This window comes from Gossypium hirsutum, chromosome A02, assembly GCF_007990345.1.
Source record: "Gossypium hirsutum isolate 1008001.06 chromosome A02, Gossypium_hirsutum_v2.1, whole genome shotgun sequence".
NCBI lineage: Eukaryota > Viridiplantae > Streptophyta > Magnoliopsida > Malvales > Malvaceae > Gossypium > Gossypium hirsutum.
Window position 1 is genome coordinate 39,025,602 of NC_053425.1, and position 21,789 is coordinate 39,047,390.

Here is a 21,789-nt window from a genome sequence, read left to right on the forward strand (position 1 = left end):
TATAAACAAATCAACTAGTTTAGCATTCAAATTCTTCTAACCATTCCTCAATCATTTACTCAATGAACAACAATCCAAGCACATCAAAGCATAGTCGAATGTATCATTCTTCTTAAATTCAAAAATAAATGCATGGGCTAACTTCAAAATCTATTTAACAACTCAACTTTATAAACACATATTCGGCTAGGAAGAAAGATTGATAATTTAACAACCTTAGCATAACATATAATTTGTTGTAACACATCTTTAAGCATTCGTTTATTCCATCAACTCAAAACACATTCATCACTCACAATAACTAAGTTCATATTCGGCAATGGTCTCCAATATAGTGACCGATTCTTCTCAACTAGCACCTAGTGTACACACATGATCATTTGTTTGATTCAAACACCTATCCACGAAAAATTCATCCAAATTAACAAGAACAACAACTACATTCCTTGTTCTCTACCATGACTGAAACCCATATTCATTCACCAAATATCAAAAATTTAACATGGGTCCAATAAGGAACTTAGAAATTTACTAGGATTTAACTAATATTTCAAAAATTAACCAAAACTTCTTACCTTAATATTGACCTTAGATGACCGAATGCTTCACTCCCTTCTTCCTCTTTTCATTTCGGCCAAGAAGAACCGATTTCTTCTCTTGTTTTCATCACACTTTCATTCTTTTCTTTCTTTCATTATCCTTAGTATTTCTTTTATTTATTCCCTTTCTTTTACATAAAATAATGACCATTTCATGAAGATTCACTACATATTCTAATATATGCACCATCATGGCCGGCCACTATGTATAAAAAAAAGGAGTATTTGACATGCAAAACCATTGTTTTCACTACATGCTTTAATAGGTCCTTATAGATTAACCTATCACATTTCACAAGTGTCACACATAAGTCCTATTAACTAAATTCACAAGCAATTAACTAAATCGAAGCTTAAAACTTTCACACATTCATATTCACATATTTTAGACAATAATTATCATATTCAAATAATTTGGTGACTCGGTTTAGCGGTCCCAAAACCGCTTTCCGACTAGGGTCACTTTAGGGCTGTCACAAAGTATGTGATAGTTGATAAAGTATGTAAGAATTGTCCTTTAATAATTAGAGGTCATTGTTTTCCAGCTAATCTTATGCTTTTTCCGTTTGATGAATTTGATATAATACTTGGTATGGATTGGTTGACCATGCATGATGTACTTGTCAATTGTGGAAGGAAAATCATTGAATTGAAATGTGAAAGTGGTGAAAATTGAATCTGTGTCAGTAGTATGTGAGTATCCGGATGTATTTTCGAAGAATTTCTCGGATTACCTCCTATTAGGGAAGTTGAGTTTGGTATTGAGTTAATTCCCGGTACTGCATTTATTTTGATTGCTTCGTCTAGGATGGCTCTAATAAAATTGAAGGAGTTGAAAGTTTAGTTGCAAGAATTAACGGATAAAGGTTTTGCGAAACCTAGTTTTTCTTCGTGGGGAGCACTGGTACTATTTGTGAAAAGAAAGATGGTTCAATGAGATTGTGCATTGACTACCGACAGCTCAATAAGGTAACCATAAAGAACAAGTATCCCTTGCCAAGGATCGATGATTACGTTATTTCGTGATAGGTTTTAAATATTTATAATTAATCATTCTTGAAACTAACTATTATCGCGATGTAGGCAAGTGCACCTATCGAACAGTAGTATAGTTTTAGCAAGACCAGATTGTCGAACCCAAAGGAACTAAAAGTACTAGTAATGACTGTTTTTTTATTATCTAGCCTAAGAATAATGGGGTTTTGTTTTAATTAACTAATTATCTAAACTAATAACTCACAGAGAAAAGAATTGGGGAATTGCTTTTGGGAAAAATCGATTGACTTAAGACAATACCTAAGAAAAAATCCACCTAGACTTTACTTGTTATTCTGGCTCCGAATCGGACTATTTATTCATTCAACTTGTTTCGTAGAGATCCCTAAGTTATGTTATTATCCCTATTCAAGACTAATAACGTCTAATCCCTAGATTGAATAACTGAGACTTTTCTCTAATTAACACTCTAGGGTTGCATTAACTCGGTCTATGGATCCCCTTATTAGGTTTCACCCTAATCTAGCAAAATCTTGTCACCCTATGTCTAGGCGCGCAATCAACTCCGCTTAATTATGATAAATGTACTCTTAGCCAGGGTCTATTCCTTCTCTGAATAAGAGCTTATCTTGAATCAGTATCCTGAGATATCAAAACAAGAATTAAGAACACATAATTAAGAACAAGTTAAATATTTATCATACAATTCAGAAAATAATAACAAGATTCGTCTTAGGTTTCATTCCCCTTAGGTATTTAGGGGATTTAGTTCATAACTAAATAAGAAAACATCTCAGAAATATAAAGAATACTAAACATAAAGAAAACCCAAAACTCCTGAAGGGGAATTGAGGAGAGATCTTCAGTCTTGTTGATGAATCCGGCTTCTGAGATGAATCAATCGGCTTCTTTGGAGTAATTCCTTACTTCCTATTCTGTGTGCCCTCTTTTCTCCTCTTCTAGGGTGTATTTATAGGCTTTGGAATGCCTTTTATCCCTCAAAATTAGCCTTTTCTGAATTGTACTCAACTTGGGCTCGGTAGGGACACGCCCGTGTGACACGCCCGTGTGACACGCCCATGTGAGATTACTTCAGGCCGTGTTTGAGCCTGTTAGAATGGCACGGGCGTGTGCTATACCCGTGTGAGTCATGCTTCAATTCTGCCAGATTGACACGGCCTTGTGGGCTGCCTGTGTGAGGAAGTCCAGGCCGTGTTGAGTTCATACTTTGGCCCATTTTCTCTGTTTTTGGCCCGTTTTCGTTCCTTTCACTCTCTTATGCTCTCCTAAGTATAAAACATGAAATTAAAGCATTAGGAACATTGAATTCACCAATTCTAATGGAGAATCATCCATAAAATGCGTTAAACATGGGGTACAAATATGTATAAATTACGGTTTATCAATCGATGATTTGTTTGATCAATTGACGGGAGACACTGTGTTTTCAAAGATAGACTTGAGGTCTGGTTACTACCAGTTGAGAGTTAAGGAGTAAGATATGCTGAAAACTACATTTCAAACGAGGTATGGTCACTATGAATTGTAGCACCCCTAACCCATATCCAACGCCAGAGTAGGGTTACGAGGCATTACCAAATAACACATCCCATTCACATACATTTGTACATTCATTATGAAAAACCATTTGCAAACATTCACATTTCCCTTTATAAGGTTCTATGAGACCTTAAAATATGATTAAGAGTGGTTTGGGACTAAACCGATCACATATAAAAATTTCTGAACACTTAGAAAAATTTTACATTCAAAAGTCACACGCCCGTGTAAGCAGGCTGTGTGCCTCACACGGCTACTAGACATGCCCGTGTCCTAGGATGTCTAAAAATAGAGCATACATACTGACTTGTACCACACAGCCGAAGACATGCCCATGTGCCTTGGCCGTGGGAAAACTAGAGGGGTTACTAACTTGGGTCACACGGCCAACCACTCGCTCGTTTGTCTAGTCCGTGTACTATTCGAAAAGGCAACAAACGCCCATATGTTGAGGTTGTGTGCCTCACACGGTCGTCAGACACGCCCGTGTGTCTAAGCCATGCTCGAGACTGACTTAAATTCGTAGGGCTACCCCAGGGGAAACACGACCGTGTAACATGACCATGTGTTGCAAACAGCTAAGACACTCGCCCGTGTCTCTACCCGTGTAGACAAAAATAAGCCATTTGTAAAGCCAATTTTCCACCCTTCACTCATGCACACATAGCAACCAATTTGAGACCATTTCCATACATTTATAGGCAGCCAAAACATACCAATTCACACACATATTATACCATCTATCATTAACCATTTCAAATACTCAATTCTATATTCAAAACCTACCAAATCATTATGCCAAAAACCATCACAACTTGCATAAGTTCCATATACATTAATTCATCATATTATCATCTATTTCATATCACAAAACACATCTTTAAACTATATCAACAACTAAGGCTAACATACCCAAAACAAGCCAATATATATAAGGCATTATGCACATCACTTAGGCCAACTTAAATGACCAATAACATGCCAACATTTTCAACCATAAGCTAGCCAAATCTCATGGCTAAATCAGATCTCAAAACATATTATCAACTCACTAACCTATACATGCCATATACCATATTTACAAACATCCAAAAATACCAACCAGTAGTCGATAGTGTGATGATGGTTCCCGATGTCCGAGCTAGCTTTAATACTCTATAAAACAAAGAAAAATAACACACAGTAAGCTTCATAGATTAGTAAGTTTGTACCAAATATACTCAACAGTTCAAAATATACAAATCATCAATTAATAACCATTTAGTACGTCTCATATCATCATTCAATCTAATCTATGACCATTTATCATGTGTACACAAATTTATCAAGCTTCATACATATAGTATCAACTATCGCATAGGTACCGTACGTACCTGTACATTTTCGTATTTATTTGTTTCATTCTCACCTCTTTGTTCAATACATTAAATCATTCGGAGAGCTTTCAATGCTCTAAGAACTAGCACACTTAGTGCATAAATAATTAGCCAAAGCTATAACGATATCGCACATTTAGTGCCATCACATTAAATCAAAACTAATTCAGTATCGCACACTTAATGCCACATATAGCCGAAGCTATTCCAATTCGCACACTAAGTGCTATATATAGCCGGAGCTATTTTGAAACGCACACTAAGTGCCAAACATAGTAGATTTATTGTCGTATGCAATCATAGTCACATATATACAATTTATACATTATTAAAGCATTAAGAACATAATTGTAACATCACTTATAACGTATGAATTTACCTCGTACTCGAAATTGACGAATTGGATCAATTACTCGATAACCTTCGATTTTCCCTGATCTAAATCTGATTCCTTTCTTTCTCGATCAATATAAATTCAAAATTAACTCTTTTACTCCTCAATTCATTCGATTTCATCCAAAACACATAATTTGGGACATTTTACACATTAATCCCTATAATTTCACATTTTTTTCAATTTAGTCCCTATTTCATAAAAACATAATTTACAACAATTTCAACTAAACCCAAGCTAGCTGAATATCTATAGGATCCATATCAGCCCATATTTATCAATATTTCATACATTTAACCACACATTTTACACTTTTCACAAATTAGTCCTTTTTATGAAATTTCACTAAAAGTCACGTTACAAAACATGATAATCTATCAACTTCCATCATCAAATATTCAAGAACTCAAGCATTCATCAATGGAAACTTTCAAAATCATCAACACTTTCAAAAGTTGAAGCACGGGCTAGCTAGTACTCAAAGCAGTGATCATAAAAACGTAAAAATTAACAAAAACCGAGCAAAATGGTCTTACCTATTTAATCATGCAATGACTGAATGTTAGAAAGCTTCAATGGCTTCTTCTTCTTTTGTTATTCAGTTGAAGAAAGATGAATGAAACCATATTTTTATGTTTTTGTTTTATTAATAATACATTAATACATAGTTTACATTTTTGCCCTTGGTTATTAAACCATTTAACCATCAAACATTAGGCCATTTATGTCCATTAACCTTATCAAAAATCTAATTACAACATAAGGACTTCACATTTAATAAGCCATAGTAAATAAACACCTTTATCATATAGAATGCAACTTTTGCATTTTACGCGATTTAGTTTTTTTTCTCAAATTGAGCTATTAAACGATAAAATTAGCTCACGAAATTTTCACACATATAAATTCACATGTTGTAAACATCAAAAATAGAGCATACATACTGACTTAATCACACTGCCACAAGACATGCTCGTGTGTTTTGGCCGTGGTCAAAACTGACTTGGGTCGCACGGCTAGCCACACGCCCATGTGCCTTGGCCGTGCTCAAGACTAACTTAAAATCGTAGGGTACCCCAGGGGACACACAGGCGTGTAACATGACTGCGTGTCACACACGACTGAGACACACACTCATGTCTCTGCCCGTGTGGATGAAAAATAGGCCATTTGAAAAGCCAATTTGCCACCCAATTTGGGTCAAACCTACAAGCATAAAACCAAGCATATTTCATATCAATTTCTAGCCAATTCATACACTAAAACATACACCTTTCATGCTATATCATAAACAACAAAATTCATGTTTATAACCATATCAAAATCATGCCATATCATAACTCAAAATCATACCAAAACTTATGTTTCATAACCTCAACTTACTTCATTCAATTTCATGCCATAAACTTACCAATTCCTCAAATATGCACATACCAAAGCTTACCAAAATTGACCATTTCATTTAGTCATTCAAGAGTGCATCAAAACATACCATTTTTGAACACAAAGCATATACCAAAATTTATTCATAATCACATCCAAAACCAAGCCATATCACATGGCTAGATATATACATTACAAAACATAATCAAAGTACTTCTAGCCTATGCATGCTATACTTCAATATGTCCGCTTTCAAAAGATACAAAAGTAAGGTTCGATAGTGTCGTGACAATCCTCGATGATTCCCGAGCTCCCGGTAGCTACGATATCTATAAAACAATGCAAACACACACAAAGTAAGCTTTCAAAAGCTTAGTAAAACAAATTTATCAACTTAAGCATATACACATCATAAAATACTTATATTTCATGGCCAAGATACTAACATGTACCTCATAGTACACATACAATTCACATATTTCCAATCCATTTTCTCAAATAACATAATTTCTCATAATTATACCATATGTTCACGAAGGTATATATACTTACCTTTCATCATCAAATATGATACTCAATTCAAACATACCTGAATCGGATACATGTTCACATAATAATTCATTTTCTCAGAATGCCCGTTGAATAGTTCGGAACCATAAGGATACGCGGATAGCCTGGAAAGCTCATACAATGCCAACGTCCCAGACGTGGTTTTACATGTAATCAAATGTAACAGCCCAAAATTGACCCTAGTCGGGAAGTGGTTTCGGGACTGCTAAACTGAGTCACCGAAAGGTTTGAATGTGATGTTTATTGTCTAGAATATGTAATCATGATTGTGTGAAAATTTCAAGCTTCGATTTAGTCGATTGCATGTGAATTTAGTCAATAGGACTTATATGAGAAAATTTTAAAATGTGATAGGTCAATGCATGAGGACCTATTAGTGCATGGGGAAGAAAAAGGGGACTTGCATGTCAAATTCCCCCTCCCTAATATGTAGTGGCCGGCCATGCTATGGGTGGAAACATGTTGGGAACATGTTGGCCTAGTGAGGTATGTAGGATAAAATATAATAAGAAGTATGGGGAAAAAGGAAATGGAAAAAGGAAAGGATGTTTGTAATTGTTTCTTCCCCTCCCCATTGCCGTGAAAGTAAGAAAGAAAACAAAGAAAAAAAAAAGTGTCCATCTTTCTTCATTTCCCCTTGGCCGAATGTTCTAAGGAAGAAAGAAAAACAAGCTGTGTTCTTTGGTTCTTCTTGGCCGAATTGAAAGGAAGAAGAAGGGAGTGAAGCAATCGGTCATCTTAGGTCACTATTAAGGTAAGGAAGTTTGTACTAGCTTTTGAAATTTTAGTTGATATTGAGTGAGTTATCAAGTGATTTTTGTAAACCATGTTGAAATTTCGATTTTGGGGGTGAGTATGGTTTTCGGCTATAAAAGATTAATAAGGGTGATGATTGTGTTTCATGCTAAACTTAGATGAATAATGGTAGTTGCTCACATCTTGATATCTATGAGTTCCTTTCTTGGTTCTACCATAGACCCCCAAAGTATATGTTTATTGGGTGTTGTTGGAGGTTTATGATAGAAGCTAATGAGTGAGAGTTTGATAGGTACCATGAGGTTAAACTTCATGAGATTGTAAGCTTGTAAGTTGGATGATGAAATTCATGCTTTGTGAAGGTAAAAGGAGTAGAAGGAGCATTCGGCCATGAAGAAAAAAAAGAGAGCAAAGGGGGAAATTTATGATGAATTAAGTGTTAAATGGAATGAAAATGATATTATATGGGGGTATGTATATTCGGCCATATGAGTAAATATATAGATGATGTTAAATTTGATTATGTATAATGGGCATTAAGATGTGGAACATAAGAAATGTAGTATATGTGGATCTACATGATGTTATAGTTGACATTGTGCATATACACATGCATTCGGCCATCTAATTGAGTATGAAGGTGGTGTTAAATCTAATTGTGATGCCCATTCCGAAGTATATATATACATATATATATACATAAGTATGCCATTCGTGATGTTACCTTTAATTATGTGTGTAATCGACTAAATGGGTAATTAGTGTGGATGGCTGCCGAATATACAAACATACATATGCATGTGTAATTGAATTATGAATGTTTAACAAGATGGTTAAACTAGTGAATTATTGATTAAGCTCAAGGAGCTAAAGGAGGAGAATCAAGCAAAGGCAAAGAAAAGATCACTGAGTAGCCGAGTTGGAACCGTCTTACCCAACACAAGGTAAGTCATTAAGCATGTAGTTGGTATTATTTCAAATGGTCATAATGTTTATGTATTGATGCTGAATGGAATGAATAAATATACATATATATATGCATGTACGTATGTGATGATGAAATTGTTGAATGAAAAGAAAAGAGGTAAGATGTACTGAGTTGTTGATCTCGGCACTAAACGTGCGGATATAACCATTTATGACCATGAGATTGGCGCTAAGTGCGCGGGATTAAATTGTACAGCACTAAGTGTGCGATTTGACTATGTTGCACTAAGTGTGCGAAATGAATATGATGCACTAAGTGTGCGAATTGACCATGCGGCACTAAGTGTGCGAGTTTGACTATGTAGCACTAAGTGTGCGATTTGATTACGTAGCACTAAGTGTGCGAGTTGATTATATAGCACTGAGTGTGCGGACTCAATATACATTCGTGAATCATTATGGACACTACGTGTGCGACACTATTGAGTCGATCGCGGACAGCGGATCGGGTAAGTGTCTTGAGTACATGGCTAATAGGTGCTATGCTTATACTTGGTGTTGAGCTCGGTAAGTTTGAACCTATGTGACAAATATACTTGAAGTCACGTACATAAAATTTATCGTAGGATGGGTGAAAGGCCGTTTAGTCGTTTGATTGTAACGAAAATAAATTGATTTATGAAAATGCTTCAATGTCCTATTGATGAGTATATGGAATGTGAATGCATGAATTGATATGAAATTGAATCGATAGGTTGGAGGAACTATGGTATGGTTCGGTATGGATGGAGTAAATTGTCTCGTTCCATTTTGTTTCCTCTTGTGATAATGTTATTGATGGATGGTAGTGCATTGCTTATGACTTACTGAGTTATAAACTCACTCGGTGTTTCCTTGTCACCCATTATAGGTTGCTTGGACTCATCTATTTTTGCGGGGTCAGGCCGTCATCGAAGTCATCACACCGGATAGCAAGTTTTGGTACTTTCTTCTTAGTTGGCTTAGAAGAACATTTTGGCATGTATAAGCTATTACGTTGTGTTTGAACTTTGGCATGTAAACTTTAAGCCATGCGAAGATGGCACGAATGTTCGATTGAGTTGGATCAAGGGTAGGCATGAAATGGACCTAGTTACTTTCGTAACAGATGCTGGCAGCAGCAGTGTCATGAGATTGAAAAATCACTAAAAATAGTAGGAGTGGAATTAATTGATGAATAAATTATGTAATCGAAGCTCGATGAGTCTGTTTTCATGAGGAAGTAACGAAAAGATCATATGGGCAGTATATTAAGAGATAATCAGATTTTTGTGGGACAGGGCCAGAACGGTTTCTGGATTCCCTGATCTGACTTTGGAAATTCATTATAAATTAACCAGAGATAATTAGGGGTCGTACCATATATGTACAGATTCCTCCCTGAGTCTAGTTTTCATAGAAACAAACGGCATCAGTATTGAAGCCCCGTGCAGGGAGATATCCAAGTCGTAATGGGCAAAGGTCAGTGTAGTCGACCCCTGCAACATGGGAGACTTTGACTAATAAACTGTACTAATTGGCCCGACTAAAAATTCTAGAAAAAAATACATAGATGGGCACGTAAGTCTAGTTTCTGGGAAAAATTACGAAACTGATTTTTGAGTTACGAAACTCAAGATATGATTTTTAAAACGACTAGTACACAGATTGGGCAGTGTCTGGAAAATAAATTTTATAAGGGGTTAAAGTCAGTTAACACCTCGTGTTCGACTCCGGTGTCGGTTTCGGGTTCGGGGTGTTACATCAAATATCGATGCCACTATCCTAGATATGTTCTTACACGAAATCAAATACGATGCCAACGCCCTAGATGTGATCTTACATGTAAATCATAAGTCGATGCCAACGTCTCAGACATGGTCTTACATGATAACACATATCGGATCCTATGTCATGACATATGTATCCTAACTATTTCTAAGGGTTGTTCGGGGCTTTTCGGACTTCAGAACTTTGTCGTTACTTTCTCGGATATCTCATTCTCAATACATATATTCATTCAAAATTGTTCAAAATCATATAATCAATAATAATTCAATTGAAAATACATTTATTTGTATATCGACTTACCTCGTACGGATTCGAATAGATGGAATCGACTACTCGACGACTTTCGACATTCCCCGATCTAATTCCTTTTTCTTTTGTTCTTGATCTATATAAATTCAAATTTAACCTTTTTATTCACCAAATCATCCAAAATCAATCCACAAGCACAGATTTTGGGCATTTTACAAATTAGCCCTCAATTTTCACATTTTGACAATTTAGTCCTTATTTCACAAAATCAAAAATTTCACAAAATCACAAATTTCACAAAATTTGCATATACCCATGTTAGATCGAATTCTCATAACCTTCATATAAACCCATATGTTTCATTTATTTTACATTTTAGTCCTCAATTTACAAATTTCATAATTTAGCCCAAATTACTCAATTTCATCAAAAATTCAAAGACAAAACATGTTAACCAAAAACATATCTTCCATTTATCAACAACTAACTTCAAAAAACTTATAATTTCATCAATAGCATAACTCAAAATCATCAACAAAATCAGAAATTGAGACATGGGCTTAGTAAAACACAAAGCAACAATCGCAAAAACATAGAAATTATCGAAAATTGAACAAAACTCATACATTAATTAAGCCTTGTATATGCCGAAACTTAGAACTCTTCAAACTTAGGTTTTATTTTATATTTTTGGTGGATGAATACTAAAATGAGATTAATTTTAACTTTGTTTTAATTATAATAGCATAATGTGCTAATTACCATAATAACCTTAATGATAAAACATAAAACTCATTTAATTCATGCCCATAATAGTCCACTCAAGTTAATAGTGGTCTATTCATGACATAAGGACCTCACATTTAATAAGACATATCAATTAAGCACTTTCACAAACAGCAGGTAACTTTTACCTTTTACGCGATTAGGTTTTTTATCAAATTGAGCACACAAACGATCAAATTTTCATACGAAATTTTCACACATACTAATTCACATAGAATGAACACAGAAAATAATATTTAAATATTTTTTAACTTGTATTATTGGTCCCGAAACCACTATTTCGACTGGGGTCTAAATCGGACTGTTACAATTATCCCCCCTCAGGGATTCTCGTCCCCGAAAATCTTATTGTCGAATAGGTTCGAACATTATTGTCTCATTGCATCTTCGGACTCCTACTTAGTTTCTTCGACACCATGTCGATGCTACAATACTTTTACTAACAAAATTCTCTTATTTCTCAATACTATAATCTCATGAGTTAAGATACAGATCAGATCAGACTGAATCTCAATCTCTGAGGGAGAAATCACATGTGAAGGATCGGATCTGTATTGTTGAAGCATTGATACGTGAAACACATTATGAATCTTTTCTAGCTCTGGTGGCAATAACAATCTATATGCAACCGGTCTAATATGCTCGATAATCTTATACGGCCCGATGAACCTCGGACTCAATTTGCCTTTTCTACCAAATCAAAATACTTTCTTCCACGGGGATACTTTCAAAAACACTTTGTCAATGATCTTGAATTCAATGTCTTTTCTTTTCAAATATGGATAAGATTTCTGACGATCGGAAGCTGCTTTCAGACTATCTCAGATCACTTTCACTTTTTGTTCAGTTTCTTTTATCAAATCAATCCCGTGTATCTTATCCTCACTGAGCTCAATCCAATACAATGGTGTACAACATTTACGACCATATAAGGCTTTGTACGGTGCCATTTTAATGCTTGATTGAAAACTATTATTGTAAGCGAATTCAATCAAAGGCAAATATTGTTCCCACGTACCTTCAAACTCAAGAATTCAATATTTCAACATATCCTCGAGAATCTGAATAATCCGCTCGGATTGACCATCCATTTACGGGTGGAAAGGAGCACTGAAATGCAATTTCGTACCCAGAGCATCTTGTAATTTCTTTCAAAATCGTGATGTGAATCTCGGTTCTTTGTCTGACACAATAGATAATGGCATACCATGCAACCTCACAATATCGAAAATGTATAACTTAGCTAACTTATCAAGCGAGTAATCAGATCGTACTGGAATAAAATGAGCTGATTTTGTCAATCTATCAACCACTACCCAGATTGCATCTTTCTTTCTCGGAGATAGGGGCAAACCCAAAACAAAGTCCATCGTTACTTTATCCCATTTCATGCCATGCCACCAATAGAGCTATTTCAAGTCATTATACCTTTTCGTACGACCTGGATGAATAGATAAACGACTGTTGTGAGCTTCATTCAAAAACATTTGAACAATTCTGGAGTTCTCGAAACACAAATTTGATTCCAGAATCTCAAACAAGCATTATTATCAACTCAAAATTCAAATCACACTAAGCTCGTTTTGCTATTATTTCATTATCAACTTTCTAAACATCAATAATCTATTGAATGAATAAAGGTCTTGCTTTTAATTTTGCTAAAACCAAACCACGATCTGACACAACCAAATGAGCATTCATCGCACGTAGAGCAAACAATGATTTTCGACTCAAAGCATCAGCAGCAACATTTGCTTTTCCCGGATGATAATCAATCACAAACTCATAGTCTTTTAACAGTTCTAGCCATCTTCTCTGTCACAGATTCAAATCTTTCTGAGTCATCAAATAACTCTTATGATCAAAATATACATGAAATTTCTCACCAAATAGATAATGGCGCCAAACCTTCAAAGCAAATACAATCGCAGCTAACTCAAGGTCGTGTGTTGGATAGTTCTTTTCGTGCGGCTTTAATTGTCTCGAAGCATAAGCAATGACTTTGCCTTCCTGCATCAAAACACATCCTAGACCGCTCAATGAAGCATCACTATAGATCACAAATTCTTTACCCATTTCGGGTTGTACTAACACTGGAGCGTCAGTTAATAGAGCTTTTAACTGATCAAAGCTTTTCTGACACTTTTTAGACATTCAAACTTCACATCTTTTTGAAGTAGTTTTGTTAATGGAGTTGCAATCATAGAAATGCCTTTTACTAACTGTCTGTAATAACCAGCAAGTCCCTGAAAATTGTGGACTTTAGAGACATTCCTCGGAGGCTTCCAATCCAAAATAGCTAAAATTTTGCTCAGATCAACTCAGATACCTAATGCTGATACAATTTGACCCAAAAAATTGACTTATCGTAACCAGAATTCATATTTACTGAACTTCGTATACAATTTCTTATCTTGCAATGTCTGTAGCACTATTCTCAGATGTTTGGCATGTTCGAATTCGTCACGCGAATAAATCAATATGTCAACAATGAATATGATAACAAATCGATCTAAATATGGTTTGGAAATTCTATTCATCAAATCCATAAAGATAGCAGGTGCATTTGTTAATCTGAAAGGCATAACTAAGAATTCATAGTGGCCGTACCTCATTCTGAATGTTGTTTTTGGAATGTCTGAGTCTTTTACTCGCAATTGATAATAGCTTGATCTCAAATCTATCTTTGAAAACACAATAGCTCCTTTTAATTGATCAAATAAATCATCAATTTGAGGCAGAGGATACTTATTCTTGATAGTCACTTTATTCAACTGATGATAATCTATGCACATTCTCATCGTACCGTCTTTCTTTTTCACAAACAGAACAAGAGCACCCCAAGGTGAGAGACTCGGTCTAGCAAACCCTCTATTGGTCAACTATTGCAATTGAGACTTTAATTATTTTAGTTCGGTCGGAGCCATTCTATACAAAGCTATCGAAATCGGAGTTGTTCCCAGTACTAACTCAATGCAAAATTCCACTTCTCGTTGATAAACCGCAATTTATACATATTTTTATCCCATGCTTAGCACATTAGTGGATGATTTCTCCTTAGATTTGGTGAATTTGATGCTCCTAATCCTTTAATTTCATGTTTTATACTTAGGTGAGCATAGGAGAGTAAAAAGAGTGTGAAACGGGCCGAAAATGAAGAAAATGGACCAACATGTGAAATCAACACGGCCTAGACTTTCGTACACGAGCAAACCACACGCCCGTGTCTTTTTAGTAGAATCGAGCATGACAGACACAGGTAGACCACAGGCTCGGGTTTATTTAACGGCCTTGAACACGTATTGAAGAAATTGCACACGGGCATGTCACACGGGAGTGTCCCTGTCGAGCCCAAGTTTAGTCCTATTCGGAAAAAGGACAATCTTGAGGGCTTTTTAGGCATTCTAAAGCCTATTTAAACACATTAGAGGAGGATTAGAGGACACACACGGAGTAGGAGGCAAGGAATTACTCGAAGAAAGCCGATTGATCCATCTCAGAAGCTGGATTCACCTTCAAGACTGAAGATCTCCCTTCAATTCCCTTCAAGAGTTCTTGGGTTTTCTTTATGTTTTGTTATCATTATTCTTTTGAGATGTTTTCTTTCATAAATATGAACTAAACCCCCTAAATACCTAAGGGGAGTGAAACTTAAGATTGATCTTGTTATTATTTTTTGAATTGTATGATAAATATTTGACTTGTTCTTAATTATGAGTTCTTAATTCTTGCTTTCCTATTCCAGGATATTGATTCAAGTATTGATGTGCTTAATCAGAGGAGCAAAAGTCCTTGTCTAAGAGTAGATCTAGCATAATTAAGCAGAGTTGATTGCACGCCTAGACATAAGGTGACATAATTTTTTCGGATTAGGGTGAAACCTAGTAAGAGAATCCATAGATCGAGTTAATGCAACACTAGGGCTTTTAATTAGAAAGAGATTTCAAGTAATCAACCTAGGTTTAGATATTGTTAGTCTCGAGAGAGATAATAATATAAACTAGGGATTTCTATGGATCAAGTCAAATGAATAAATCGTCTAATTTAGAGTCAATAACAAGTGAAGTCTAGGTGGATTTTTCCCTTGGGTATTGTCCAAATCATTCAGTTTTCCCAAAAGTTATTTCCCCAATTTACTTTTTGTGGATTCTTATTTTAGTAATTAGTTTAGATAAAACAAACCCCATTTATTTTTAGGCTAGATAATAAAAAGAAAGTTAATACTAGTACTTTTAGTTCCTTTGGGTTCGACATCCCGGTCTTGCCATAAGCTATACTACTCGATAAGGTGCGTTTGTCTTGTCGTGATAATAGTTAGTTTTCAAGAACGGACATTCATAAATTATAAAGCTTATTGCACGTATCACATATCACGATCACTCGTATTGGAGGTAATCCTAGAAGTTCTTTAGGAAACACATCAGAAAATTCACAGACAACAGGCATTGATTCAACTCTCTTTTCTGACACTTTCGAATCAATCACATAAGCAAAGTAGGCTTCACAACCCTTTCTTACAATACCCAGAGCTTTCATTGACGAAATCACAACCGGTAACCTATTTAAATCACTAGATTAAATTTGAACTATTTCATCATTTTTACATCTCAAATTAATAGTTTTCTGTTTCCAATTTACAATAGCATTGTGCAAAATTAACCAATCCATACCAAAATTATATCAAACTCGTTAAAGGGTAATAACATCAAATTAGCCGGAAAACAAATGTCTCAAAACGTTAATGGACAGTTCTTACACACTTTGTCATCTAAGACACTTTTACCTAGGGGGTTCGATTCTTTAATCACGGATTCTGTAGACTCTACAGGAAAAGTCTTACTATTCACTAAATTCATGCATATATAAGAATGCGTTGATCCAGGATCTATCAAAGCAATCACAGAAGTATCATAAAGTGTGAAAGTACCCGTAATCACATCTAGAGACAAAGCTTCCTCACGAGCTCAAATGATATAGGTTCTGGCAGGAACACGAGCCTCAGATCTAACAGTAGTGTCTTTTGTTCCTCTTTGACTGCCACTCACATTTCCCGTATTTCTGGGAGGTCTACCTCGGGATGCATTGCCACTTGGCCTCAGATTTTGTATAATCTCTTGCTCAACACACTCGGGGCAATCACGGATAAAATGGTCTAATGATCCACATTTGAAACAAGCCCAATCATGCAATATAAAATTGTCGAGTTGTCTTTTACCACAGTGTTTGCACTCAGGGCGATCAGATCGAACATTTCCAACAATGGCAACAGATGTAGCTGGAGCTTTGAAACTCGAATGTGATATAGCACGATCTCTACCTGAATGTCCCACATTAGCTTTGAATGACTATAATCATCTCAAAATTTCTTTGATGCAGATTGAAATGATTTTCTCGATGATCTCTTTTGCACTTCTTTAGCTTTTGAATAGTTGTTCTTTTCTCTTTCTTGAGTTCTTCGACTTTATGATAAACCGTAATTTATACATATTTTTATCCTATGCTTAGCACCTTTATGGATGATTTCTCCTTAGATTTGGTGAATTTGATTCTCCTAATCTTTTAATTTCATGTTTTATACTTAGGTGAGCATAGGAGAGTAAAAAGAGCAAGAAACGGGCTAAAAATGGAGAAAATGGGCCAACGTGGGAAATCAACACAGCCTGGACTTCCTCACACGAGTAGTTCACATACCTGTGTCTATTTAACAGATTGCAACACAGCCTAAGCCACCTCACACGAGCGTGTCCCTGTCGAGCCCAAATCTAGTCCTATTCAGAAAAGGCCACTCTTGAGGGTTTAGAAGCATTCTAAAGCCTATATAAACACCCCAGGAGGTACTTGAAAGAGAGACACGGAGTAGGACGCAAGGAATTACTCGAAGAAAGCCAATTTATCCATCTTAGAAGCCGGATTATCCTTCAAGACTGAAGATCTCCCTTCAATTTCCTTTAGGAGTGTTTGGGTTTTCTTTATTTTTTGTTATCATTATTCTTCTGAGATGTTTTCTTTTTCACTTATGAACTAAATCCCCTAAATACCTAACGAGAATGAAACCTAAGATGGATATTGTTATTATTTTCTGAATTATATGATAAATATTTGATTTGTTCTTAATTATGAGTTCTTAATTCTTGTTTTAGTATTCCAGGATATTGATTCAAGTATTGATGTGCTTATTCAGAGGAGCAAAAGTCCCTGTCTAAGAGTAGATCTAGCATAATTAAGCGGAGTTGATTGCACGCCTAGACATAGGGTGACATAATTTTGCCGGATTAGGGTGAAACCTAATAAGGGAATCCATAGATCGAGTTAATGCAACACTAGGGGTTTTAATTAGAAAGAGATTTCAATTAATCAACCTAGGGTTAGATATTGTTAGCCTCGAGAGAGATAATAATATAAATTAGGGATTTCTACGGATCGAGTCAAGTGAATAAATTGTCTAATACAGAGTCAATAACAAGTGAAGTCTAGGTGGGTTTTTTCTCTTGGGTATTGTCCAAATCATTTAGTTTTCCCAAAATTTATTTCCCCAATTTACTTTCTGTGCATTCTTAGTTTAGTAATTAGTTTAGATAAAACAAACCCTTTTTATTTTTAGGCTAGATAATAAAAAGAAAGTTAATACTAGTACTTTTAGTTCCTTTGGGTTCGACATCTCGGTCTTGCCATAACCTATACTACTGTTCAATAAGCTGCGCTTGCCTTTGTTGTAATAATAGTTAGTTTTCAAGAATGGTCAATTATAAATTTAAAACTTATCACGATTTACATCAATCAAGTTTTTTGGTGCCGTTGCTGGGAAGCTAAAATATTTGGAACGCTTAATTTTTATTACTTTAGCCATTTATTTTATTGCAATTTAAATTTTATTTTGATTGTTGTTACTAAATTTTCTTTTTCTTTCTGGCCGGTTTTTATAGTTTATGACTAGAAGAAACCCATCGAGACCATTACTTTTTGATAGTGAGATCGATCGCACAGCTCGCAGAAACTGAACAGAAATAAGGCGAAGCCTAAGATACACAGAGGAAGAGCAAGAGGACTATATTCACACCACAACCGAGGAGATGGCTGAAAATCAGGAAAATCTGTTACCTCCTGCAATTGCTGCTGATCCAGTAAATCAGAATCCTGCTCCACGCACTGTGTATGATTATGCTAAACCTACTTTAACAGGAACTGAGTCAAGTATAGTTAGGCCTGCTGTTGCTGCAAATAATTTTGAATTGAAACCTGACATGATTCAAACGATACAACAGTTTGTTCAGTTTGATGGCTTGCTGGATGAGGATCCAAACACTCATTTAGTGAATTTTCTGGTGTTTTACGACACTTTTAAGATCAATGGCATTTCTGACGATGCCATTGGCCTTCGGTTGTTTCCCTTTTCATTGAGGAAAAAAGATAAATAGTGGTTGAACTCGTTACCACGAGGGTCAATCACTACTTGGGAGCAAAAGACCGAAAAATTCTTACTTAAATATTTTTGGCCGACTAAAATGGCTAAGTTGAGGAATGATATCTCTTCTTTTGTGCAGATGGATCTAGAAACACTCTATGGTACATGGGAGAGATACAAGGATCTATTGAGAAGGTGCCCTCACCATGGGTTACCACTCTAGCTATAGGTTCAAACTTTTCACAATGGCCTGAATCCTTCAACTAGCAGATGATTGACGCAGCTGCTGGTGGGACTATCAATAATAAGACACCTGAGGGGGCTTATGAATTTATTGAAGAGATGTCACTGAATAACTATCAGTGGCAAGTCACGAGAACAAAGCCAACAAAAGCAACCGATGTTTTCAATCTCGACGTGGTTGCTATGCTATCTAACCAGGTAGAACTTTTAAATAAAAAGATTGACGGTTTGTGTGGTTCTACTCAGGTGCATCTCGTGATGAGGTGCGATTCAATTGGAGGAGGAGTACACATAGAATATCAATCCGTCAACCCTAGCATCAAGGAGGAACAAGTTCAATATATGGGTAACAATAATTCTAGACCTCAAATAACCCATACAGTAATACTTATAATGCAAGTTGGAGGAACCATCCCAACTTCTCGTGGGGTGGTCAAGGAAATCAAAGGCCACAACATCCTTCCGGTTTTCAACAACCACCTTACCAGCAGGAAAAGAAGCTGAACCTTGAGGAGATACTAACAAAATTTATCTCAGTATCAGAGACTCATTTACAGAATACTGAAACAGCACTTAAGAATCAACAAGCATCGATCTAAGGGCTCGAAACTCAGATAGGCCAACTTGCCAAATTAATTTCTGAACGACCACAGGGTAGCTTGCCAAGTAACACTAAATCTAACCCAAGGGAACAACTCAATGCGATTACCGCTTGAGAAAAGGAAGGGTTAGTTGAACCTGAATCAAAATTGAGGCAAGGAATTGTGGTAAGTAAAGGTAAGGATGAGGTGGACCACAGTAAGCGAAAATCGGTAAGGAAAGAGTACAAACCTCGTGTGCCATACCCCAGTGTGAAAAGGAAAGACCACACGGATGAAAAATTTGGTAAATTCCTTAAATTATTAAAGAAATTACATATTAACTTACCGTTTATTGAAGCTCTTTAACAAATACCGAATGCAATTAAATTCTTAAAAGAGCTTTTAGCAAACAAGTGAAAGTTGGATGAGGCGTCGTATGTGGAATTGAACGCAGTTTTCTCAGTCGTTCTACAAAATAAGCTACCAAACAAGCTTAGCACCTTTATGGATGATTTCTTCTTAGATTTGGTGAATTTGATGCTTCTAATCCTTTAATTTCATGTTTTATACTTAGGTGAGCATAGGAGAGTAAAAAGAGTGAGAAACAGGCTAAAAACAGAGAACATGGGCCAATCTGGGAAATCAACACAGCCTGGACTTCCTTACACGGGTAGTTCACACACCTGTGTCTATTTAACAGATTGCAACACGGCCTAAGCCACCTCACACTGGCGTGTCATACGGGCGTGTCCCTGTCAAGCCCAAATCTAATCCTATTCAGAAAAGGCTACTCTTAAGGGTTTAGAAGCATTCTAAAGCCTATATAAACACCCCAGAAGGTACCTGAAAGACAGACACAGAGTAGGAGGCAAGAAATTACTCGAAGAAAACCAATTGATCCATCTCAGATGCCGGATTATCCTTCAAGACTGAAGATCTCCCTTCAATTTCCTTCAAGAGTTTTTGGGTTTTCTTTATGTTTTGTTATCATTATTCTTTTAAGATGTTTTCTTTTACACTTATGAACTAAATCCCCTAAGTACCTAAGGGGAATGAAATCTAAAATGGATCTTGTTATTATTTTCTAAATTATATGATAAATATTTGACTTGTTCTTAATTATGAGTTCTTAGTTCTTGCTTTATTATTCCATGATATTGATTCAAGTATTGATGTGCTTATTCAGAGGCTAGCATAATTAAGTGGAGTTGATTGCACGCCTAGACATAGGGTGACATACTTTTGTTGGATTAGGGTAAAACCTAATAAGGGAATCCATAGATCGAGTTAATGCAACACTAGGAGTTTTAATTAGAAAGAGATTTCAATTAATCAACCTAGGGTTAGATATTGTTAGTCTCGAGAGAGATAATAATATAAATTAGGGATTTCTACGGATCGAATCAAATGAATAAATTGTCTAATTTAGAGTCAATAACAAGTGAATTCTAGGTGGATTTTTCCATTGGGTATTGTTCAAATCATTCAGTTTTCCCAAAAGTTATTTCTCCAATTTACTTTCTGTGCATTCTTAGTTTAGTAATTAGTTTAGATAAAACAAACCCCTTTTATTTTTTGGCTAGATAATAAAAAGAAAGTTAATACTAGTACTTTTTGTTCCTTTAGGTTCGACGTCTCAGTCTTGCTATAAGCTATACTATTGTTCGATAAGGTGCACTTGCCTTTGTCGTGGTAATAGTTAGTTTTCAAGAACATTCAATTATAAATTTAAAACTTATCACGATTTACATCAATCAATTTACATGCTCATTCAACAAGCACAACGAATTCTTTGATCTCAAGAATCCCAACTAACAAACAAATATCATTGTTCAAGCTATCCTCGAATCTCTTGCACATTATAGCTTCAATCGAAACACATTCTCTAGCATGCTGACTCAATCTCACAAATTCCCGTTCGTATTCTGTAACACACATACTGCCTTGTTTAAGCTTAAGAAACTATTTACATTTCTGGTCGATAAATCTCTAATTGATGTATTTCTTTCAGAATTCAGCTTGAAAGAAATCCTAGGTGACTCGCTCTCTCAGAACCATCGATATCAAAGTCTTTCACCAGTGATATGCCGTATCTCTCAGAAGTGAAACGACACATTTTATGCATTCATCTAGATTCAAAGGCAATCCATCGAACACT

The 21,789-nt window shown here is 35.7% G+C and overlaps 1 non-coding gene across 1 annotated transcript; it reads right to left on the reverse strand.

Moving 5' to 3' along the window:
* Nucleotides 1-18,913: 18,913 nt before the first annotated feature.
* LOC121217015 (small nucleolar RNA R71) lies at nucleotides 18,914-19,020 on the reverse strand. Its single transcript, XR_005913213.1, has one exon. It is a non-coding gene; the product is annotated as a small nucleolar RNA R71 (small nucleolar RNA).
* Nucleotides 19,021-21,789: the final 2,769 nt, after the last annotated feature.